Source organism: Xyrauchen texanus, chromosome 17, assembly GCF_025860055.1.
Source record: "Xyrauchen texanus isolate HMW12.3.18 chromosome 17, RBS_HiC_50CHRs, whole genome shotgun sequence".
Taxonomy (NCBI): Eukaryota; Metazoa; Chordata; class Actinopteri; order Cypriniformes; family Catostomidae; genus Xyrauchen; species Xyrauchen texanus.
Window position 1 is genome coordinate 32,786,893 of NC_068292.1, and position 14,581 is coordinate 32,801,473.

At 40.7% G+C, this 14,581-nt stretch overlaps 1 protein-coding gene across 7 annotated transcripts in view; it reads right to left on the reverse strand.

The window, feature by feature from the left end:
* The window catches only part of ptprub (protein tyrosine phosphatase receptor type Ub), a 309,428-nt gene that overhangs the window by 137,592 nt on the left and 157,255 nt on the right, over nt 1-14,581 (reverse strand). The gene's annotated exons all lie outside the window — the stretch shown is intronic.

Here is a 14,581-nt window from a genome sequence, read left to right on the forward strand (position 1 = left end):
ATTGGTATTTGCTCACTTTGAAATGTTGCTTTCGTGAGTGATGCCTTGGGGTATATACTGTATTGACACCTTTTGAAATATTATTTCTCAAGTGAAATTTCTTGAATATCATCATGATATTAAAATCAAGCTAACAGCAAAACACAGAGCTGGGCTGCCAGCTCTAGATTTATTGAGATCTATTTAACATCTTATGGAGCTTTTCCTTGTTTTTCCTTGGTTTGTAAGGACTAATTTTCTGTGAAGCTACTATGGAACAATATGTTTAGTAAGAAAATGCTACACAAATAAAACATTATTGAATTGAACAGATTTTATTATTGTCTTAGACCAGGGGTTCTCAACCTTTTGCAAGCTGGGCCCCCCCAAAGCTGGTTCATTGCAGTTGGGGCCCCAGTGCCCCCCGCCCCGCCCCATGCTTTATTGTTGTTATTATTATTATTATTATTATTATTATTATAATTGGCAGTAGCACCAGACTTCTAATGTGAGCTTGCAGGCATTATTATTATTATTATTATTATGAGTAGTAGTAGGCCTATCATCATTACTAGGCTATTGCTATATAATTATATGAGGTTACATGCTTTATTGTTGTTATTATTATTATTATTATTATTATTATCATCATCATCAGTAGGCCTATTATCATTACTAGGCTATTGCTATAATTGGGAATTGGCACCAGACCTCTGATATTAATTTATGCTTTATTATTGTTATTATTACTAGGCCTAATAGTAGGCATCATCTGCATTTTTTACAGAAGCTTGCTGGTAGGTGATGTTAATGTGAGACCTGAGCCTGCTTTGCCTTGCAAAGATCCTCAATTCTTGGCTCAATGTTTGATAAACATAGCCTCAAATTATCCTCAATTTGTGCACGATTGCGGTATTTCGTTTTGAGTGCAGTCATTTTTGAGAATCCTGCCTCTGACGTCACAGAGTTCAGGGTATTACTGCATCAATGCTGCCCAGAATGACGAAAGAGGGCAGGAGCTAAAGAGTTCCTTCAGTCTACTGTCACTCTTCAGCTCAATAAGCTGTTCCTGCATATCAATTGATAGCTCGTTTGCTGTGCACACAAATGGATCTCGAACCCATGCAAAAGAGCGATAATCCTCTTTAAAGTACGTCGCAAATTGTTTTCTCATTTCTGACAGTTGCTCAGACGCTGATTGAAATAGGGAGGAGAAATCGTGTGACGTGCCTGCATCAGTGATAAAGTCTGCAAGGCTGGGGAACATGTCGCAGGTCCCTCGACTGATGCGGCCATGCCAAAGGTCTAGTTTTTGTGTGAAGGCGTGCACTTTGTCTGTAAGGAGCAAAATATGAGTTTCGCGGCCTTGCAAAGACAGGTTGAGGCCATTCAAGCGGTCAAATATATCGACCAAATAGGACATAGACGCAAGCCACATAGTGTCATCCAGATGCTTCGCCATATCTGATTTGATTTCTGTCAAAAACCACTTCACCTCCTCTCGCAGCTCATACAACCGCTGTAACACCCGCCCCCTGGAGAGCCAGCGAACTTCAGTGTGCAGAAGCAGCTGTTCGTGCCCTGACCCCATCTCCTGGCAGAGGACCCCAAACAAGCGAGAGTTTAGCGGCCGTGATTTGATGAGATTTATTATTTTCACGGATTGGTTCAGCACGGAGTCAAAGAGAACCAGCATTTTTTTTAGCAGCTAGTGCTTCGCGATGGACCATGCAATGTGTCCATTTCACAAGTGGAGCTACTTGCTGAACGCGAGCAGCTAGGCCACGCTCATGCCCCGTCATTGCCTGCGCACCATCCGTGCATAGAGGCCAACGCATCGGTCCCAAGCCAAACCATTTTCACGGATAAAAATATCAAGGACATTGAAAATGGCTTCTCCTGTAGTGTGCGACTGAAGAGGCCAGCAAAACAGGACATCCTCCTCAATCGCCTTGTCCCGCAGATACCTGACATAGATGAGGAGCTGTGCCTGCCCAGCAATATCGGTGGATTCGTCCAGCTGCAGCGCGTAGTAAGGACTCTTTTTTACGAACTCAATCAGTTGCTCTCTGATATCATTGGACATGTCTACAATTCTCCTAGCGACTGTGTCATTGGACAGTGGTACTGCACCGATTTTGGCTGCTGCACTATCTCCTATCATTATTCTGCACATGTCTTGCGCTGCCGGCAAAATGAGAGTCTCGGTGATTGTATGCGGTTTACCCAGTTTACCGATCCTTTTGGCCACTACATACGATGCCTCCAAACACTGTTTAGACAGAGTGCTGTGCACTGAAATGGTTGCCTGTTGCTGATGGAGGCCATCAAGCTTTCTTTTAAAATATTCAGCTGGTTTATTTTTAATGCCAGCATGCTTTGTTTCGAGGTGCCTTTTTAATTTGCAGGGCTTCATACTGTCGTTTGCCAGCACCTCGGCACACACGACACACTGAGGTCTCAGATCATCCTTGACTGTAAACCCAAATTGCAGGTATGCTTCATCGTACCTTCGAAGCTTTTTTGCGGTTGGTGGTGCGTCGGTTGGCTTGTTGGTCCTCACAAGAAATTTCCCCATTTTTATGTGTTTTCAATAAAGTTTAGGCAATATGTAACTGTGTGTGTGGTGTATGTTGAGAGACGTATCAGGGGCTAATCAGTCGGCACAATCTTTAATTAAACGAACAAAATAATTATTTTGCAGACAATTCAGATTTTATTTTAATACTTAACGATTGTAGTCCTCGTCAGTGTGTGTGTGTGTGTGTGTGTCTTAGTCGTGTGGGTAGTTTTAGCTAAGTGTAGCTACTGCCTAGCAGTTAAAAAAAAAATACTGGCTAGGGCTGAGATTTGATCTAATCTTAAAAAAGAATGTTTGTGGGTTTAGTCTTTAAAAAGACTGTTGGGGTTTTGTAGTAAAGGCCTATGTAAATCGAGATTGATAAGACTAGCGAGAGCTGGCACAAGGGAAACTTGGCAAGACACTAGACTAGTGTGAATGGAAAGCTATGTCGTGAGTCAATTTAAATGCAGTGATTTATTTTTGTGTGAGAGTGAGTGAACATTTACATTTATACCCCGCTCTGTAAGCCAGGGCAGGAACGGAGGCGGCCATGCGCATGCGCAATTCATTTGCAGCCTGGACGCGGAGGGGTGTGTGTGTCTCCTCTCTGCTCTGACTGCTGCGCGAGGCTACTGAGAGACTGACCGCCTGTGAGTGCTTTTGGATGGGAGAGGGGCTCACGGCAGCACCCACTGTTCGTTGAGCACAGTAGGAATAACTGCAGAGTGATTCGTGCTTTCGAGTCTCCAAACACCACAAAAGTCTCCAAAAACACCAGTAAAAGTCGCTGGATTTGTCGCTTTTGACAAAAAGTCAGAAATCAGTCCAAACACATTAAGATTTTTATTCAGGAGTTATGTATATACAAAACTATAACTTTTTATGACAGTAGTTTAGTGATAAAAAAAAAATGTGCCAAAAAAAATTTTTTTTCCAGTTTTTTTTCCCTTCCATCGTAGCCTACTCGCGCCCCCCCGGGAGAGTGTCCATGTATGGCGTTATTTCCCTGTCAAATGTCGAGAGCGCATTATTGTAGCGCGAAAGTACATTAATGTTATGCGCGAGCCGAATCCCTCTGCTCGCATGCGATATAATCGCCGAGCCGAATCCCTCTGCTCGGCTGGAACTGGGCGCGCTCTCAGATACACGCTGCTCTTGAAAGAATTTTCTCTGCGCCGCTCAGAGAATATGCCTGCACTTAAAACGTGTTCATTGCAATCGCGAATCTCTTCGCTTAAAGTAAGCGTGTTTGTGCTTAGACTGTGTCCCGTGCGTTCGCGCATGCCCAAGTACTTTTCTCTCGATTTCTTTCTCTTTGCTCTTGGCATAAACGCTGTCAAAGCGGCAACAACCAATCAGAAAAGGCTTCAACGACTGACCAATGAAAACGCGACATCGTACATGGAATCTTATTGGTTGATATTGAACCGCACATGTTCATGTGTTCAATCAAGACGATTCAATTCAATCAAGACGAGCCGAGATGGATCCGCAGAATCGACGATCTCAGGTAAACAGTTTTATTTGTTTTGATGTTAAATATGTCAAATGTATCTTAGAAATGTCTGGGAAGAGGGCGATTGGATTATTTTACATATAAATGACCTAGACTGTCAACCACATTCATACTACAGGCGCTATGCCCATTGTAGTGAGATTTTTGAGCCAAATAGATTTGAAAGCCGATTCCAAAAGGCAAAAATAATATTTTACGTCTGATAATTAACACATTGTCTCGTGCAATCACAACAGTGATTAAACATTAAGTACGTAAGCGAGATCAACTGCTAAATTCAAATCTGAAAAAAGACTTGGGGGAAAGATAAGGTGGCAACATGCCCCGTAAAATTATGCTAGTCCTATATCTATTATGGCTGTCACGAATGAAGTGATGTGAAATGAAAAGTGTCATCTGCAATAGATTTTCTTTATCGCGGATTGCAGCGTTGAGTGTTATAACGTTAATCAATCACCCACTTTCTGTTGAGCTTAATTAATGCAGTTTGGCCAATCAGAGGCATTTTGATTAAAGGACAAGTTCGGTATTTTACACTTAAAGCCCTGTTTTAAGATCGTTTCTGATGAAATAGAACGGTTAAGATTGAAAGATTGGTTAGGGTTAGACCACTAGGAGGCCTTCTGGCCCATATATATCTGCGTCTCATATTGACGCTAAAAGGGTGCCATGTGCGTTGGTTTTATGACGCCTTGGTCCAAATTTTAATCTTAACCGTTCTATTTCATCAGAAACGATCTTAAAACAGGGCTTTAAGTGTAAAATACCGAACTTGTCCTTTAATCAAAATGCCTCTGATTGGCCAAACTGCATTAATTAAGCTCAACAGAAAGTGGGTGATTGATTAACGTTATAACACTCAACGCTGCAATCCGCGATAAAGAAAATCTATTGCAGATGACACTTTTCATTTCACATCACTTCATTCGTGACAGCCATAATAGATATAGGACTAGCATAATTTTACGGGGCATGTTGCCACCTTATCTTTCCCCAAGTCTTTTTTCAGATTTGAATTTAGCAGTTGATCTCGCTCACGTACTTAATGTTTAATCACTGGTGTGATTGCACGAGACAATGTGTTAATTATCAGACGTAAAATATTATTTTTGCCTTTTGGAATCGGCTTTCAAATCTATTTGGCTCAAAAATCTCACTACAATGGGCATAGCGCCTGTAGTATGAATGTGGTTGACAGTCTAGGTCATTTATATGTAAAATAATCCAATCGCCCTCTTCCCAGACATTTCTAAGATACATTTGACATATTTAACATCAAAACAAATAAAACTGTTTACCTGAGATCGTCGATTCTGCGGATCCATCTCGGCTCGTCTTGATGATTGAATCGTCTGATTGAACACATGAACATGTGCGGTTCAATATCAACCAATAAGATTCCATGTACGATGTCGCGTTTTCATTGGTCAGTCGTTGAAGCCTTTTCTGATTGGTTGTTGCCGTTTTGACAGCGTTTATGCCAAGAGCAAAGAGAAAGAAATCGAAGAGAAAGTACTTGGGCATGCGCGAACGCACGGGACACAGTCTAAGCACAAACACGCTTACTTTAAGCGAAGAGATTCGCGATTGCAATGAACACGTTTTAAGTGCAGGCATATTCTCTGAGCGAGCGCAGAGAAAATTCTTTCAAGAGCAGCGTGTATCTGAGAGCGCGCGCCCAGTTCCCGCGCGCGAGCAGAGGGATTCGCGCTCGGCGCATTATATTCCGCGCGCGAGCAGAGGGATTCGCGCTCGCGCATAACATTAATGTACTTTCGCGCTACAATAATGCGCTCTCGACATTTGACAGGGAAATAACGCCATATCCATGCCCCACCGGTTGAGAACCACTGTCTTAGACAATTTGAAGTTAGTTGTTTTTTTGATGTTAAAATATTCTTCTGAGTAAGCCACTTTAATAGATATCCTCAAAAAGCATGGTTATTTTTTCAATTTCATAAGGTGAAACTTGTGATGCAGAAATTACACACTCTAAGCTTACGAAATAATGAGGAAATATAAGGCAAACAAGTAAGAGGCGCATCCCAGTTGTCAACAAAACTGTCAACCAAGTTGATGAAAGATTGAAAAGTGAGGCTGAGAACTTCATTCTTCATCATTTTGCACAAGGAACGTTTTGACAGTCATTGAAAGAGGAGAAACGATTGAAAAAGGATGCCAAATAGAGAAAGAGAATGAGAACGGGAGTCAAAATGAATGCCAACTTCACTAAGGGCCCCTGGGGCCTGTAGAAAATAATGACTTCATCAGGAGGCCTGTGACACATGGCTCTCATTCACCATGCTACACACACACACACACACACACACACACACACACACACACACACACAAATACACACAAGCTCATAATATGATCTTAAGGAGCACAGTCCCCGGAGACCAGAGAGAGGCTCTACACATGCCAACGGCAGTGCACAAAGGACGGTCACCCCAGTGTAATGAAATCTGATCGATATTGTGCACACGACAGTGATGATGAGATGTTATTACACATTGAGGCGAGGGTGGAGGCTGTGTTTGCTCTTTCAGCATTAGTGTGGGTGGCTACCCTCATTTGGAATTACAGTTTCTGCATCAAAACATTTTTCAAGTAACTAATAGGAATGCACTGAAATTTCAATCACCTTTCTGTTGTGTTTTATGCATAAATAGTGTATCAAAAAAGCAACATCTCTGTTTGGAAGATTTTGTTTAAAGATAATATTTCATTGATCTACACTAACAAAAGTACACTGTAACAACAGAGACTTTCTATTGACTTGTAATTTTATTTGAACAATATTTAAAAAACAGTTGTTGGAGCCGTTCTTTATTCAGTAGCTCAGCAGACTTAATGGAGTTCTCAGTGATGCTTAATTTAAGATTCAACTTTGTCTCAGATGTTTCTCTTAAAATTCCTTAGGAAACATATGAATGGACGCAAATGAGACAAGTGTTTGCATTTAGTATGTGTATAGAGCTTTAAAATGAATGTGAATAGCAAAGCTCTACTCAATAGATTTGAGTCACTTTGACCTTGACACACTTATATTAACTCTTTTCCCGCCAGCGTTTTTAAAAAAAGTTGCCAGCCACCGCCAGGGTTTTTGACGATTTTCGCTAAACTTTAATGGCCCGCAGAATATTTTCTTCCATGAATATATGAAGATGCTATATATCACAATAAAGATCTGAGCCTCTGCTTTTAGGCAAAAAAAACGATTTTATTTTATCTTCATTTGTTCTTTTTTTATTGCCACTTGAACAGAGGTAGGTTTTGTCAAAAACAACAGTTCGGACAAAAAGCTGAGAAAAAGGCATTTTTATCAAACAAGTGCTTTAGTATTAGTATGGTGCTCCACTTCACGTTTGAGACAATCGCAGTCTGTTTCTTTGATCAAAGAGTTGCGTACTCTTTCAAAACATGCGTGGGGTCTTCCTTACCGTATACCACCTAAAACACGAATACCCGGAAAATTCTGTGTTTGGCGGGGAAGCGTTTTTTCATAAAACCCGGAAAATTCCGTGTTTGGTGGGGAAAGAGTTAAGGTAAAAAAAGGAAAGTATTCACTTTATAATGATATCATTATTATGTCTCTAAACTGTTGCCAAGAAATAATGAAAATGTTGGCCGAGACTTTGCTTTTTACTTTAGCGCATATCACTCTATAAATGTGTTTCTAGGTTAAAGTGACCTAAAATGATGGAGCATGTCACATTTGATCTTAAAGAATTTGATGACAAATGATTGAAATCATAATTGAAATCTCAGACTCACAGATTTTGATAACTTGAAAAACTCCAGCAGATCTCTCTCAATCAGGAGACTCAATTTAAAAAAGTCTCCATTTGCTCTCAAAATGCTCTTCATTTATTCCCATTGCTGTTATTCAATTTGTAAAGACAAAAATTATTATAATGACAAAAGAAGTGACAGTTAAACCAACAAACAAAAAAGTCACATTTATTAATATAATTGTCAGTTTCAGAAAAAAAATTCAGATAAGTGCATCGCCAGTGTGCGAAAGCTTTACTCTTCACTTATTGTTTTTCATGAATAGATAAAGGAAGCACATCTGTGTCCATAACAGTGAAAGTTGGTGGGTCATCAACAGCAAAGTGCACAGAGTTTAATGTTGATTGTGTTTTTGATTGAGGGTTATTACTCAATTTGCTGTTAAAATTTTAACCCGCAGCTGCTGAAACAGCACAGCTGTTGCCCCATGCATCATACTTACAGCACAAAATATATAGGTCGAATTATCAGCATGTATTGCTATTGCTACAAAGGGATTTGTATGTTTTGCAGCATTTGCGGTTTGCTGATTTAAATTGCCATCAATATCTCTCAAAGCCTTCCGATACATAGGCCCCATTCCAAGCTTCATTTTACCATCACCTGGTCAGCAAGATGTTCCAGACTCCCTACAACTCCCACCACTCTGTCAGACACCATATATTTCACCATGGAACAGTGTGATTTCATCCTCCTAACCCTGCTTTTACGTCCGCCAGTGCCGACAGACATAAAGATGGATGTGAAGTCTCTGATTGGGATCTACAAAACACAACGTGCGTTGTGGGAAGAAAGGGAAACATGGCTCCAGAAAGCAGAATATACAGCCAGCTCTGGCTCAGTCTCTGTAAACCCACTGTAATCTCCTGTTGGAAAGGATTGCATTGGAACCACAATAAACTAACACCAGACATGTGGAATGATGCAACATTTTGGTAAGGAAGATTACTCAAAAATGTGTTTCAACATTCCCCCACCAGCCAATGGGTGTGTCATTGCTTGCATTTCATCAGTCTCCAAAAGAAAAAAAGGTTTTGACTCGTTTGCTATCATTAAATTGTATTGCAAATACATTACATTTAAATCTGTATCTAACTTTATATCTCCATCAACAATCTATTGCTCAATCAATCAATCAATCAATCAATCAATCAATCAATCAATCAATCAATCCATCAATCACTCTATCTACCAATCAATCTATGACTATATAGTGCTCCATCACTCTACCTATCACTCTGTCACTATCTCTATCACTTTATCAATCAAAATATGGCTTGATCTGTCAATCCATCCATCCATCCATCCATCTATCTATCTATCTATCTATAAGGGGTGCAAAAAAAGATATCGTACGATCAGGGTTGGGAGGGTTACTTTTGAAATGTATTCCACAACACATTACAGAATATATGCTGTAAAATGTCATTTATAATTTGTGTAAACAGTCTCCTACCCAGCACAGCAGAGCAACAGATCTACAGTACATATATTATAATAATCCAATATTTTCATTTATCGTAAAACCAGAGGTCAGGTTCCTCTCGAGTTGTTTTTGTCCCCCACCACTAAATAACATTGAAAGAAGTGAAGTCACTTTAGCTTTCTCACTGGAGCCATGCTTCCCTATAAAGCTGCTTTGAAACTATGTGTAATGTATAAATAAATAAAAAAAACATGAAGATTATGAATTCATATGAGTTTTCTTATTACAATCAAACAAAATAAACGAAGTGTTGTTGTTCTATGTAACTTTATTAAAGAGATTTCCTTTTTGTTGCCAAAGTCAGATACTGTTGTGTAATTTATGATTTAAAATATGTTTGTGTTGAATCTTTCAATAAGTTTGAGCAAAAATGTCTGTCTGTCAATCTATTCTGTAGAAGTGCCTTTATTTATCCCCTTGGGCAAATTTACTTTCAGTGTATTTCAGCATGGCATATGGGCATTAGGCAAAAAACAAAAAACAAAACATCTATAAAGCTATTACAAGTGCACCAAGAAATCCATGAAACACATCTATAAAATACATACCAATAAGTAAAACTATATATACAGTGTATATATATATATATATGTATATATATATACGGATCAGAAACTGCCGTTGCTGGTTCAAACCAAATGATATGTCCAAGCCTCTCTAATAAATCACTTCAGAACTACTAGTATAACAGCTAGGGTGGTTTCTAACATGTTATTGGAGAAACAAAGATGACACTATATATAATAGGAAAACATCCAGATGGGTTGTGTGAATACTATTCCCTTTTATCACTCACTCGACATTGTGTCGATGAAGTGACACACGCTCTTGAGAGCCCCAAACACCTCCCATTCTTTCAGAAAAGGCCAAAGAGAATTGGCGAGTGGAATTTGCATGCTGATCCCCCGGACATATGGGTATAAAAGGAGCTGGAATTCCCACTTCTTTCAGATTTTTTCTTCGGAGCAAAGTGGTTGTACTATCAGCGAGCTGAATACTGTTGCTGTTCCATTCACCTCTAAAGAAGGGTATGCTGTTATATACGGAGCATTTCCAGCGGCTTTCTCTCCTTCTGCACAACAAGTGCAGATTTCGCCCCTGGGCGTTTCGACAGCGCTAAAAGTGTGTCTATTCCTGCAAAAGAGTATATTTTCTCTATTAGATCACACAGATTGACATTAAATGTCTTTTTAAAGACACGTCTTTATAATCTTTGTGTGATTCCTGGATGCATTCGTTACTTCTCATTCTCAATAGTTCTCATTGCGAGAATATTACAATGGCCAAGTTGCGGTCGAGACTTTCCTTCTTCCGGGGGTAAGCCACTTTAGCCACCCCCCACACTGCGCCTTCTACCCATGGGTATGAGGCCGGACCGGCTGGTGCTGGAGGCGATTTGGGGAGCCACCTTCGGGTCTGCCCACCCAGTCTGAGGCAGACGCAGAGCTAACCGCCACGCTTGCCCGGGCTGCAGCGAGCATCGGGTTGGAGGGCCGGGAGGCTGCGGTACCCACATTGTCAAAAAGAGAGAGGCTTCCTTACTCCTTGGGTCACATAATCAGTGTTCAAGACCACCATTGTCACAGTGACCAGGCACGAGCATGCACAGCCAGGGCCCCGCGAACGCGTGCCCCCCCCACCTTTGCGCGCCTGGTTGTGCCATACCTATGGCCAGCCGGTTGTGCCAAGTCTCGAGGCCGACCCAAGAGGTCCTCCTCCTTAGTCGCCCCATGCCAGGTACACAGAGCAAGGTAAGTGCTTCGAGGTTTCCCTCTGCACAGCCACCTCAGGACGAGGCAACACCTGCTCCTCCCCGCCATGAGGCCCCACCTCCAGGTACGTCAGACGTGATTGTCCCCTTAGTGCCCCTTGCCCGGAGCAAGTCTGTACAATGGCAAGTGATTTTCTAGTACCAAATTAGCAATTTAGCATAATAACTCTAGGAAAAGTTGTTTGAGTGATGGCTGCTGGAGATGGGGCCTGTCTAGATTTGATCAAAAATGACTTTTTTCAAATAGCGACGGTGCTGTTTTTTTTACATCAGTAATGTCCTGACTATACTTTGTGATCAGTTGAATGCCACGTTTGGGAATTAAATTACCAATTTCCTTCTGAAACAGCTAAATCTGTACATTATTCAAAATTTGTAGCTGTCAGTGTATATATATATATACTGTACAATCAGATCACACAAAACACCTAAGCGTTTGACCATGTTTGTTCAAGGCCAGCCATCTTGAAATTGCCGTTAAACCAGCATGGTCTTTCTCGTGAAGCTGGTTGACCAAGGAAGTCCTGCTAATAAAGCAAGTAAAGACTCCTGGTAGGAACACCTACAACACACAAGCTTTCAAAACAACATGTGCTGGTGACCAGCAATGCAGGTCTTTTCAACAGATAACTGTGATTAGATGTAAAGGTGATATACTCATGGAGAGTTATATGACTACGGATTAGAGGAAATTACAGAGGAGAAAGACCAAGACACAGAAATAGAGACGATGTAAAGACAACATCCAAGGACAGACATAAATTAAAAATTATCTTGCTTTTCTCAATCAAGAGTAAAGCAAAAAAACAAAGATTAAAATAATTAAAATCAGAACCACACAATCAAATTATAAATGTGTTCAAATGGGAAAGGAGGAGGCGGTAACCAGCTGAACAGTCAAAGTAATATTTAATGTAAAATTAAAACAAGGAGACAAAAACATAACCCCCCCAACCCCTCCTTTCTGGGGTACAGCTAGGGTGGGTGACAAGGGGAGGGGAAAAAAGAAGAGAGGGAAAGGGTGAGGCAGAGCAACAATGAGAGAGAGAGAAAAATTGATTCCCAGACACCCCGCCGCCTGGTCCTTGACCACTCCTCCACCCTTTGGCGGATAACAGCCGCTCCTCCACAGGCAGAAAGGAGCGAGTCCTCTGACTCCTGGTGGATGGAACACTCCTCCGCGTTCTACTGCCCGGTAGCAAGCCCCTCTGCCCCTTGCAGCGGCTCCACCAATCCTGGCAGCCGAGCCCCTCCTCCGCTTGTGGACAGCAGCCATTCCTCTTCGTGCAGGCGTCCGTCCGGCAGCGACTCCTCCATCCCCTGGCAGACGGCCACAGCTGCTACTTTGGGCGGACAGCAGTGACGAGGACTCCCCGACAGCGCATCCCTCCTCCTTCCCGGGTTTCGGCACCAATGTAACATGGTTCAAATGGGAAAGGAGGAGGTGAGCACCGGCTGAAAAGTCAAAGTAATATTTTTTTTTAAATAAAAACAAACAGACAAAAACATGAACACACAAACAGCAGCTGCGTGTGACTCCCTCTCTCCCGAACTGCTGCATCCGGCTGCCTTTATCCATCTCCTTGGCTGATTAGCCTGATTAGAGACTGGCCATGCGTTGTCACAGCCCGACCCCGCCCTCCTCCTCATCACACAAATGTATTCACTTCTCGCTGCTCATGCAAGGAATTCATCCTCTTGGATTGCATTTTATTCATCTACATTATTATTAATGGCTCTGACCTAATGTCCTGTTGTGTCTCACATTTTTTTCTTTTACCCATCATCAATTTTTATTATATACGCTCTCCTGCCTTTTCTTAAGAATGTGTCAGGTTCAATTACTCTTTCATGGCTTCAGCTTTGTTGTGCAACGTGGCGGAGAGCGAAAAACACAGACACGGACTTGTTGATGTGATGTGAATTTAATTGAAAGGCCATGAGAGGCAGAAAGAGAGAGTGAGTGAGAGAGAGAGTGATATGCAGAAAGGAAGGTACGAATAGGCTGAAAGCAGATTCTTTTTGGCAGTCTTGGCAGGCCCGATAACATCTTTAATATTTGATAACAAGTTCCCACTATCTCTTACACCTTCACCAATAACAGCAGAAATGTATGAGTGAGCATGGCAGATGGGGAGATTTCAACTCAAATATTTCAAACTCAAGGTGATCCCTCGCCATTTCCATTCTGCTCATTCCCTCCAATCTCTTACTATCTCTCTCTATTCAATTTTCCTTCTTTCCCTCCTCTTTCTCTATATTAATGTTCAGAGATAGCAAAAAGGAAGAAATATGGTATCTTGTGTCACATAACCACAGTCGCCCATCTTATCATGAGAGACAGAGTTCTGATAATGGAAATTTGGTCAAATACAAGCTATTTTCACAGTGTAAAATGTACAACATGCATAGAATGGTTGCTGATATACATAAATGAATATGACCAAAATGGCAAGTGAAAAATGAACAAAACCTGTCATTCCCTACAGAAACTATACTCTCCTCCACCATGTTGAAAGTTTAGGACTCCTCCCATCTCGGAAACTCGGGTGTCAAAATTATCTCTGAATTTCCCAGTCCTAATTAAGACTTGAGGTATCATTCACGTGCAACTTCCGAGTGGGAAACTCATATTTACGATAATTCCGATAGCACGTGAGGGTGAATTAAAGTGGAGGTTTAGAGTAAAAAATAATGATCTGTTTGTCACTCACACCTATTATATTGCTTCTGAAGATTTGGATTTAAACACTGGAGTCATATGGATTACTTTTATGTTTCTTTCATGCAATTTATGGTGCTACAAAGGTCTGATCACCATTCAGTTGCATTGGACCTACATGGATCTACAGAGCTGTGATATTTTTCTAAAAATCTTTGTTTGTGTTCTTTAGAAGAAAGGAAGTCATACACATCTGGGATGAGGGTGAGTAGAGGATGAAATAATGTTCATTTTGAGGGAACTAGCCCTAAGATACTGATTTTAAGACAGAGCGTTAGAGTTGGTAATTTGATTAATTTCAGTTCAAATCAGTTCAATCTGCTCTTTTTAATGAATCAAAACTCTAATTCAAAGATTTGTTTACATCTTCAATCAGATATGTTCACGGAAGTCCCTGTATGGCTCTTTTTATATAGTAAAATATTTTAGTATAAAATATGTTGTAATATGTAGTCATTGAAAGAAATAACCTTTTAAGCCTTTATAAAACAAAAACATAATCTTCAAAATACTGCGAATATCAAATATTGTCAAAAAGCTGAGACAAAAATTTAGATAACAGCATCTTGGTAAGCTTACTGAAAGCCGTGTTTACTTTATTAATCAAAGTTCTTAATTGTGAAGAATTCAATTTTAGCAATAAGAAGGAAACAATGTGGATGAAAATAATCAACCTTTGTACTTGTTTAGTAGAAATCTATTACCAGCTAAATCCATTCATTATAGCTATGAGAAAAGATTTATGT